The 11,460-nt window shown below is 40.8% G+C and overlaps 1 protein-coding gene and 1 pseudogene across 1 annotated transcript in view; both read right to left on the reverse strand.

The window, feature by feature from the left end:
- The window catches only part of LOC111226997 (ethanolamine-phosphate cytidylyltransferase-like), an 8,091-nt gene extending 4,869 nt beyond the window's left edge, over positions 1 to 3,222 (reverse strand). The window contains exon 1 of the mRNA XM_022752335.1: positions 3,206 to 3,222. The gene's annotated coding sequence lies outside the window, so the exon portion shown is untranslated. The remainder of the gene's footprint in view (positions 1 to 3,205) is intronic.
- LOC111227276 lies at positions 230 to 8,815 on the reverse strand (annotated as a pseudogene).
- Positions 8,816 to 11,460: the final 2,645 nt, after the last annotated feature.

Genomic DNA, 11,460 nt, shown 5'->3' on the forward strand with positions numbered 1-11,460 from the left:
TTCGCTTCATGGCCTGGATCACAGCGATTTCTTTAGCCTCCTTTCTTCGCGTTTCTTGCTTCAAAACTGTAACCTTTATCACAACAAAAGAATATCAGAAAAAGCATATAGTAAGCCCTAGGTCCGATGTAATACAATATTCATTTCTTAGCAGCGAGTCAACTATATCCCATTTATTCAACTTAATAAAATATCGCTTTTGCACATTGGATATAATACCTGTTTTTGATTATCCTCTTGCAACAATGGCGTCTGTGGTGAGGCTGTTCCCACTGTCAACAGTTCGGCAGGATTCCTTTCCTCCTGGGCTCCTGGGTATGAAGAAAAGAATTATCTAAAAATGTGAAGCATTGTACATTGTTTCACATACTGTAGGTGTTTCTAAAGATTTCCGTATAATGTGTCAGTGTTTATAGTCTTACAGCATAAGGGTCAGATCCATCCTTTCCAGGGTATATTTCTGTTTTTCCATGGCAACAAGATCCACCTGTGGATACAGAGCCATGTTAAAGTTTTATGCATTTTTGACTGTTGAGAAACTTTATTAACCAAGTGGTGAAAGTGGAAATGGCTTGCCTATACTTTACCTTAAAATGGTCCAGTAAATCTTTCGTGACTGCAAAGGGTGCACCAATCACCACTTCTTACACATACTGTGAAAAAAAGCATGCAAAAATGAATTTTATATGGAAATATAGACAGTATATGTTAGTACACTATGTTGATGGAGAAGGAGCAATAAGAAGAACGAACTCGACAAGCCAGGCGCTAAGCGTTCTCTCGTGGACATTCATGATGGGGTAGTTTTCCCTTTGTAACGATTCACCTCCTGAAAAATATGAACAAAGTAGAAGTGGTATGACAACACTGGACTCAGGCAGGCCAGTAAAAGTCTCATGTGGAGAAAAGAGGACACTCACCTGATCAAAGTGCAACCCACTAAATGTATGGCTTTTCGGCAAGCTTATGCACTGCTTCCAGGAAGTCTAACATGGCCAATGTCTGACAGGAGACCAGTCAAGGGTGAGCGCAACAGTTCACAGAATTATTCATGGACTTATTCATGAAATTGCACATGTAATTTGGATTATAAAGTATGTTTACAAAAATCCAACTTATTTTCTTGTGTGGTCATTAAAAAGATACGGAAGAGGTCAAAGGCTTCCTGCCACATAGATGATGGTGTCTCCAGGTTGAGGCTCCTGGCCTGAAGCCAACTGGATGATCTTTCTTGAAGTCTGCAGGAACTGAGACACCCCCGTCCAGGGGACTATGCCCTTTCTGACCATGCGACCCCCATAATCCAGAAACAGACATAATGAGTACAAATTGATAGTGCAGAATATAAGACCCATATGCACTTTGGTATAAGATACAGTATCACTGCAGAATTTTGGCAGTTCAGGCTAGAATAAACACATGCGCTGCATCATCGCCACCTAGTGGTGTATGTGGTAATATCACCTTTGGTTAATCAAAGTTGTCCCACACATCCCCAGTGCATTTATTCAGCCCTGTTCCAAATTCACAAGCATTACGCTTCCAATCTTTAAATGCTCAGCTGTGAACAGACCCTCTACTGCTTTCACGCTTTTTAAAACCCCAGCATGTTGACTCTGAGTTAGTTTCCACAAGCAGGAACAGAAGTGGTATTCACTGTTTTACTGGCGAAGCCTGTTACTTGATTATAAAGTGGGTCCACAGTAAAGCCTTTGTTTATGTAATGGTTAACATCTGGCCCACATACAAATTTGATGACTTGAATGACAAAACAGTTTGAGAGAAGAAGCTAGAGACAAGAATTGTGGTTTTTAAAACATATACCTGCTAAGAGTCTGTAGAAGCTGAGGATTTGGTTTTGACTAATATATGATCAAATATATTTGGTACCTACCTTTCCAAAGTTGTCTGTTGTGCTGTTTGATAGTCTGAACTTATCCTAAAGAGAACAAAGGATTGAATTAGGCTTGTACTGTTGAAACTGAAATCATTGCGAGAGAATAATGCTGTACTCACAATGTTGCTGTGGTGTGCTTTGGTCATCAGCAGACATCCTGCCAACCAGATCTGTGGTTGACACTCCCTGGGTTCTCTTACACTCCTGTAAGGATATGATTCATAGTGAAACATCTTATGAAAGACCCGCACACAATGACAGTTCCATCCAGACTGTTACTTATCATCTTCTGTACACTTTCAAAAGAAAAGCTCACCTTTACCGTCCTGACTTCTTCACTCCTCGTATGTATCCTTTACCGTCCACTGTTAGTGTTATATCATCTGAAACGACAGCATCCGCAAAACACTGCTTGCATAAACCAAGTAATCAATGTTATATCCATCAATAACAGACTGAAAATCAGTGATCTGGCTTCAAACTCTGAGCTGATCGCATTGTTTATGACTATCAATCCATTTGTGTGTCTAAACAGAGACATCATGTGGTGATATTCTTTACCTCCGTGCACACAGAAGTCACAGTTGTACTTGTCAAGGGTCCCGAGGGTGGTGACGTAAGGCGCTCCTTCCACGACCTCATCCACCCATTTTATGGCCCGCACCATCTTGTATCTTTCGCCTGAGTGAAGACTGGGGACCCTTATGCTTTTGCAATCTCACCTTAAAAAAAAACAAACAAAAAAAACACTCAAACGATCCTGTTGTCACACATAGAAATAATGTAGACTGAGAACGGAGAGACAGAAATCTCCATCTGAATCACATACTGCAGTAGATGACGTTTAGTAGAAGATGCAGCATTTCCATTCGTCACTGAGATACTTTATCATCGCTTCAGCAGAGGGCAAGGTTGCTTGTTATCCATGCCGGCCCTGACTGTGAAGTCATTCTGGGTTATCACAATGTCAGAACGCCCCGGTGTGCTACATGAGGGTGAGGCACAATCGCTGAGTTGCTGCACCACTATCACAACAACCTCTCTAAGTGTACAGGACTCAGCTGTTGCCTGGCTGGTAATGGTGGGACTTGGAGAAAATATACAAGGCTATAGGTGCCATACTTCCCCAGAATTTAGCAGTATAGGCAGGATAATTTGTGGTAAAGGCACACATTAGTAAGATCAGGACTGGGTGTGAAAAAAGTCAGAAAATTCCTGGTAAAGCAGCCAAGAGAGAGTTTCCATTGGAGATATACAGTGGGTAAGGACAATGATTATGCTATAAGGGTCATTGGCTCTGAGCCTTACTGTCTGTATGTACTCCAACGATGGGTAATCTCCCATGGCCTTGGCTGTCGCAGCTGATTGGAGTGTCCATAATGCACCATGTCATAGCTGGTATGGAAAAAAACGCTAAGAAAGACAAGTTACATCAAAATGAAAACAAGTGCACAACTCTTCTCCAGTACACCATGCTATAGTCCAGATGATAGCAAGATACAGCGGAACATTGGGTGGCATGGTGTAATTTAAAGTTAGAAATGGCAGCCACTCTTCAATACTCCTCAGAGTGTGTTCTTGAATGCACTTAAGTAATCTGTGACATAAAAAAAAAAAAAAAAAAGAAAAGCAATCACTACCTGGCCTGCAGGAGATTAATAGATTTTAAGTGCATGGGTTAAACCGTGCAAAACTAACAGTTTGATCCCAGGGTTCCCCACCGATGTAATCCACACACATCATATGATCAGCTAGATATCTGATCAAAGTCTCAACATAAAAAAGTCAATGCGGCATTGTGTTTTTCCCTCCCTCCTCTCTCCACCCAGGCTATGATACCATCTGTGGATAATTAGATTAGCACAGATTGGAGACTGAGATTGTAACATGGTAATCTAGCATAGTAATAGAGAACAGATGGGCATTAGCCTTCCATCATTTCTACCAACAGCTGACATCAGTGTGATCATTTTTCTTTCAGTTTCACTTTGAACATGATATTGACATCTAATATGCACAAAGGTGATTGCAGGTATCACTGAAGATGTATTGAGTTTATTAGCAACTGATGCCAGAGTAACTGTACAGAGTAATTTAGTGACAGTAGCTACTATAACCAACAGAAATACTGTGTCAGCGTTTTAAGTTGAAGAGTCACAATAAGGACAACATGACTTCTAAATGCTAAACTGAAAAAAAAACCCCACCAAAATTGGCATCAGTGTCCTCTTTAATGCCTTATATTACACACCAGCACTCCCAGGAGTAAGATGTAGAACAACACTATGAATAGCATCCTCACAAATCAATAAAAAAACAGATGAGCACTGCCAAAACTACAGTATGTACAGGGCCAAAACAGTAACAGAATCCCATGTTGTTTTCAGCCCTGAGCTATGCTAGTAAGAGGCAGCATCTGTGCCTTGCTGCATTGTCGCTATACACAGCCTGACTGAAAAAAAAAGCCTGGATTGCACTGGAGTGCACTCGACTGCAGGGATCGTCTATGTGATTCAGATATATCCACTACTTTGTCAAAATGCACAAAGGTGAACCACAAAAAGAGGCTTTTTGTCGAAGAAGCGCATCTGAAAGCCAAGAGTTTTACTGTGTCTCTTGTGCTGTCAAGTCTGCTGAAATGGGATCCATGTGTGCAGGCTCTCTGAGACGATAGTGCAGGGCCAGAAGAATGTAGTAAGGGGGGAGTATCTGGAGGTGAATGAAAAGAGAAGAAAACCCTGAGACCCAGAGAGAGTTACATAATTCCAAAGAGGCTGCTTTTGGGGTGTTATACTAGCTAGATGCCCAACATGTCACTGTATTCCTGTTGTATTTTTTAGCAGGGATGGTTCATGACAGTATCACTGTGGGTTGATGAAATATTAATTAGTGCAGCCTGTTAGTGGACACCTAAACAGCACCTAAGTTTCTCAAGAACAAAACTAGACAGACATATATGTACACACTGATAAAATATAATAAGAACCATGTAGGAAATAAAGATAAACACTGATGGCAACAGGGAACACAAAAAAGATAATTGTGACATTTGGGTCAAGTTTGAAATGAATGCCATGACACACTGTTTGAGAGCAGTTATCCAAATGAAAATACCTTGATAAACTGTGTGAAAAATATTAGAGGCTGGTGGCTGCTCTATTAAAAATTCAGTGGCTGCTTCTCAGGATACCAACAGTCTCAGAGAAGCCTGGACTGAATCAACCGCACTCCGTTACTTCACTCTATCTGTAAATAGAATGTTTCTAGTCTTCTAGTATGTACACACCACCTCTGCAGATACACAGTGGAGGTGGACTTTAACCGCTTCCTTGATGATGCTTCTCTGACAGCTGATCTTTAACCACTGTCACCTCTTCTCAGCTCGACAAATAAGAACAGAAAGCTCCTTTGTGCAGAGAAGAAGGGGCAGGGTCAAAGATAGCTCAGCCGATGAAGTGACTGCGCTCTTTCCTTGGAATTTTCCCCCTCATACTGCTGACAACGCTGGATGTCAGCAAGAGCGTGCCGATGTCCAGTAGGGCTTCAGGAAACAATGTGCTCAGTGACGAGCACGGCTGTACAAGCTACAGCGGTTATAGCAGGTGTGGGCTGCAGGGGTTAGAGGGGTTAATGACATGAGCCCTGTTGACATTGGCTCTCTTTGCGTGCTCACCCCACCGGTTAATATTCTGGCATCCCAAATATTCTGCAACATGCCATTAAACCATGGATAGGCAGCCACACCTAAATGGCAGGAATTCTACTAGAGAAAGCCACCATAATCCTGGCCTTCATACACAAAAATTCAAAACATTTATTTTGCCGCTGCACCATGGAGCCAGACTCTGTCCACCAAGGCTTTGTGTTTCCCCGAGAGGTGGCAGTCTAGCATCTTAACAGGTTAGTTTTAGGCTTAATAAATGCATAGTATTGTCAATCCCAAATGTATTCAGGTTGTAATCAAACAGGACAATGAAACGCATCATATCGTCATATTTGCTAAGCAGGAAGTGTTGAATATTTGGCTTTTCTGTTTGAAAAATTGTCTCAAACAACTAAACAATGATCAAAAAGGTTGATGATTCATTTTTGATCCACCAGCGAATCATTTTATTGTCGCAGCTCTAGTCCGTTCACTCAATTTTTTTGAGATACCTGCTGCAGACAAGTCCATTGCAACTCAATACAGTGGAGGGTAAAAGAATTTCATTTTGTTTGCTTTTGATAAGCCAAAGACCTCACTGTCAACAGTTTCCATTATTCTCTTCCTTGAGCATAAAATACTTCTGTGGCTCTGTGGACATTGTTTCTGGAAAGACAGGTCGTTGTCGAGTGTCAAACGCCATGTTTCAATACCATGAGCAACACAAACAAAATTCCATTTGCATCCATTGTTTTGAAGTTGTCGTAAAAATCTATGCACTGGAGATGTCAGTGCATCTCAAAAAAAATCAAAGCCTTCTGTATGACATCAGTATGGATAAATTGGGAAATATTGTATATTTGACATTTGCATGACAAATCCTCTTTAAAAGTTACTGTAATTTTTTTGGTCTTCCATGTTCTGTCTGACAGACAGCAGCAAGGGAGTGTTCTGTAACTGATACTCTGCAGGGAGCTCAGCTTCATATTGGACGCTCTTAAAAGTTCCAAGGTGAGGTGACTGAAATATCAGAGTGCTGACAGATTAGCATAGTTGTGTCTGAGATGACACTGTACAGCAGTACACCAGTTAATCTAAAGAAATAAGTGTAACTCCTCCCAGATCAGTCTATTAACCCTGTTCAGTGTGTTTAAAGGTATTAGGCTTTCCTGTCACCAAGTGAATGTAAAGATGTAAAGAGTTGTAAAACCAGTTTTACAAGGTTATTACATGACAAGAACAACGAGCAGAACTCAGCCACTTTCACCTCTTGGATTATTGCCTTGACATATCGATTGCTAGTTTGGTTGCAAACTTTCGTACTGCAGTGATTGATATTATGTTTTAAAAAATATGATATCAGACATTAAGTTGCAGGGACAGAGCTAATACAGCTTTTTTGACCTTTTTGACCTTTGTTGTGATCTGAACACAGGTGCTAATTTTCCTGCTGAGTGTTCACTTTCATCCATCACCTTTGTTGCATTTAAGGCAGCACCCGACACTAAGTGAGCACCTTCCTCTAATACCACTACAGTTATTATTTATACCATTACATCCTGCTTAAAGAAGACACCTTGTTTGCAGAGGACTCATTATAGCATCATAGTAATTATAATATAACAATAGGAAGAACATGCATTGTGCATGTATGGGCTTTATGTCTACTGAACATCCTAACAGTAGCTGGATTTTGTGGAGGTACAGGTGTAATGTATAAGAGCTCACATAGCTTTTATTGGCTCCTGTGTAGTTTCTAATTTTTCTTACTGTCATTATTGCAAAAAGAGGTACAAGGGAGAAGATGACAGATGCTGTTTTTACACATTTATCCTGGTGGACGATGGAGAAAAATGTTTTGTCATCTGACAGAAAAAGGGATCATGTAGGAGTTTGCACAGAAAACCTGGATTTATATATATTAATATAAAGCCAACTTCTTTATAAAAAAGTAATTTAACTTAATATTTTATATGTTTTTGGGGTTAAAGTGAAGAATTATTTACTACTCTGATAGTATTCATCTTCTCTATGCGACTGAAATACTGCAGAATATTTAAAACTGATATGGTGGCACACATTTACCAGTAGTTAACACTTATTTGTCTCTGCCTCCTTGATATCACTATATATTTAAAAATTGTTAGTGAACACTGAGCATCTTTGTGGCAGGCTTTTTTTGGTTGCGCCTCAAGGTATAGCCTTCATGGATCATAAAATTGATTTAGCTTTTGATTTAATAATTACTTTGATAAAGTTCAAGTTTCAAGCAAGTATATGAAACCACTCATTCGAATTCAAAGAAGAATTATTTTTTTCTTTTCCATTTATTACAGGAAACTGTCAAAAGAGATACAACTACAAAGTAAAGAGGATGATAAAGCTCACATTACTATGTGATTTGGTGGTCAAATCGAATATTTATGCATTGTTTGACAATGGTGTCCTGTGTGGTTTTTTTTTGAAAATATGCATTTTGTGGTCTTTGAGGAGGTTGAATATGCAAAACGAATCCCTGCTGATACAATTTTGTAACCTGTAACTTAAAGTTAAACATAAAGTCCTTCATGAAGTGCAAGTCAGTGGTTACATTAAAATACATTCATTTACCAAAGCACTTATAATAATGTCATTCTGGCCATGGTCAGTGGGCTCTACATGACAATGAGTTCTGATGAATTGCTGCAACAAATATCAATATAAGTCTCTTCTGATGTTGTTATGTAATAATGTGTCTACTGAGGGGGAAATTTGAGGCTAGGATGCCCCAGTAATAATATAAAGTAAAAGTAATTACAATGGTTATCTGTCAGGCCATTAAATCACTCATGGTGTAATACATAGACAATATTCAATTTAAAGTTTTGTGTATATTGATCAAGTAGCAGTCCTGTGAGCAGCCCTGCAACCTGCAGCAGGCCTGTCCTGAATGTGACAGGCTGACACACTCATTCAAAACGTTCTCGATGAAAACGATACAGACGATATTGTTGCATCTTCATCACACAATCAATCATCCGATTAAGTCACTCACCAGCCATCGCACCACACCCGGATTCTTCGCCTCCTCTTCTCGGGACTGCAAGCTGCAGCGCCGGGGGTCGTCCCTGCGTCTTTCCCAGCTGCTGTGTTCACTTGGTGGTGGTGATGTCCGTTCTTGATCATTTTCAAGCTGGTGAGTGATCTCTAACAGTGAAACTTTTAACGACAAGGCGGCTCCCTCCAAATGAGATGGTGACCGGAACGTCTTGGTTGTGTGCCCCCGTTTCAGTGCAGGACAGCCGGTTTCTGTGTCAGCAGCAGCAGCGGCAGCAGCAGGACCAGCACCACCAGCAACAGCAGCAATAGTAGCGCGATGCGCCAACGCCTCCTCTACCGGCGACGCAGCGACGCACGACGCTCGATGCGTCAAGTCTGCTGAAAAAGCAGATGAACCGCGAAGGAAGGGAGACCTCTTCATTAACCCGCATGCAACACATCGTAGTAGTCCATGGATTTTATTTTGAAAAGCCCCAACATGAAGCTCTGTGTTTATGATGGTAGAGTTGACGGAGGTTGAATCGTACGATGAAGTGCCGGTGAACGTTACATAATAGCAGCGTTTTCCACTGTCATGTGACAATATCTGGATTCCCACAGAACCAACGGGATATTTGCCAGAGCCGTCTTCGATGACGTGCCCCGTTATCTTATCTGTGCATTAACCTCGATCTGTTGCAAGTTTTCCCTGTAAAATATCAAGGATTAAGATGAGATAAGGTCGTGTACACCCTGCTTAATTCTATCTTTACAATATTTAAACACACCTAATAATAACCAAAATAATAAATTATGAAGTATTTGAAGTATTGAAGTATTGAAGTATGAGTATTGAAGAGCTTTTCTTCCTTCGTACGTTTACCTGTACTTTTCTACCTTTCAAAAGTATCTATGATAATATTAAGGATTGGGATGACATTTGTAATGATGATGATGATGATGATGACGTAGGCTTAGACAAGATAAATTGTAAGATAAAGACTGTAAGCAGATTCATAAACATAGAGAAGTTCATGGCCAAAATATATTACACCATCTGAAATTATTGATTTATTGTATATTAAAATATGGGCTTATCAATTATCTGTTAAAACATTATTGCAAATTTGTGGTGACCACTGAGATCACATCCAAGAAGAAAATATCTTTTATTCTGACTTATTTTTTTGGTAAGGTAATTTAGTTGTGTGTTGTACTGACTGGTGTGTCTAATGATTTGTCCATCATCATTTACAGCCAATAAACGAGAGGGACAGAATATAACACACCTATTAGATGCCTTGGAATATAATGCAGTCCAATACAACTAACTATGCCCTCAAAAGATGAGTTAACCCCTCTCTCACAGTGTCAGTTTAATTTTAACAATATAAACGAAAAGATTTGCTACAGCTTATTGTTACTTTAGATTGTTTAAGTGTTTCTAATAAACTTGGACGTTTACAGCATATCTGTATTGATCCTAGGCTAAAATAATATAATGTGTGACTTCTTGCCAGTTAAAAGTAAGAAAACAGAACTACGGCCCACGTTTTGTTTTAGGCAATATTTCACAACATGACACTTCAACATGTGAGGTGAAATTAATGTCTCTGCTGTTTGGTGAAAGGCATGCACTGCAGGGGGAATCCTTCTGTTCAGAGAATGTGGCGTCATCTTGTGGAAAAACCCTGTTAAAGTCTTTACACTGAGGTGCCAGCAGAGGGAAACCCAGTTCCATATATTGCTAAGCAAGTGTACAATAACCTCCTGACAAGCTGTAATGTTGCATACACTGGGATCTGTTGTCTTGTATCTTTAGTTGTTTGGGATCTTTTTATCTGGAGAGAATCACACATTGACTTTTTCTCACAGCTGGGATAGCACTGAAAAAATCACGGTGTTTTAGATGAGGATCATATTTTTTGTTGCTCCCTTTAAGTGATTCAAAATAATTGCTGATGCAAACAGGAAGAAATACACCTCCCACCCTGTGCAGTATCTCTGATAAGCAGGCACGTCCTCTGCCATGGTGACATTTGCAGAGTGGAAGCCTATGCCAAGCTTTGGCAGGGCAGACATGGTAAATGAACGGCCTTGCTGATGGGGATGGCAACATTAATTGTAGAGCAGGCTGTGGTCTCAGAACTGGGGCAGGCACCTGCTGCAGAAGTGGGTGAGGATGAAGAATGCTGTCCTAGATTGCCCACCAGCTCACCTTAACCCAACCCGCCAAATTAATCAACTCTTCAGAGGCCATCCGGTTGTCTGGGGCAGGCATCCGAGGAGGGAGAAGAGCCTGTTTTAAGGCACAGGTCACACAGACCTGTAGGAGCCGCCTCCATTTAAGCGAGGGGGGAAGAACAATACCATGCTGCAATGGTGCTGAGACGCTGGGGTTTAGACTTGCCCTGCAGGATGGAGTGGTTAAGATGTAGCTTGTCTTCAGCCATCTGTCTCTTTGTCTCTGCATGTTCTCTCATGAGATGTGTTTTGAATGTGCTGGGGTTGAAACGCTGCTGAGGAGGGTGATGTTTGATGAGGTGCGCTGAGACAGACGGGGTTTAGGAGCCCCACAGGGAGCAGAGATGACTAACTCACTACTCCTCCTAATCTAGGACAAGCACACCTAGACATCCTTCATGACTCTAATGTTTTACTCGTGTCGGGCCAAAAATATGTCCACTGAGGTTAGCCAAAGTGGGTCGCCCAACAGCTTTTTTTGGATCACAGAAAAAGAAATCGTGCCATCTAAATGATCGCTGTCTTCTAAAACCCACCCTGGACGGCAAAAATCCTTCCCCGCCAGTTTATTTTTACAAGTATCAAACTGGGTCAATGACGCCACAGAATATGACAAAACCCAATTTCAACAGTGTTTAAAAGCCTCTAAAGACAGAGC

This window comes from Seriola dumerili, unplaced genomic scaffold, assembly GCF_002260705.1.
Source record: "Seriola dumerili isolate Sdu_G_001 unplaced genomic scaffold, Sdu_1.0 BDQW01000169.1, whole genome shotgun sequence".
Taxonomy (NCBI): Eukaryota; Metazoa; Chordata; class Actinopteri; order Carangiformes; family Carangidae; genus Seriola; species Seriola dumerili.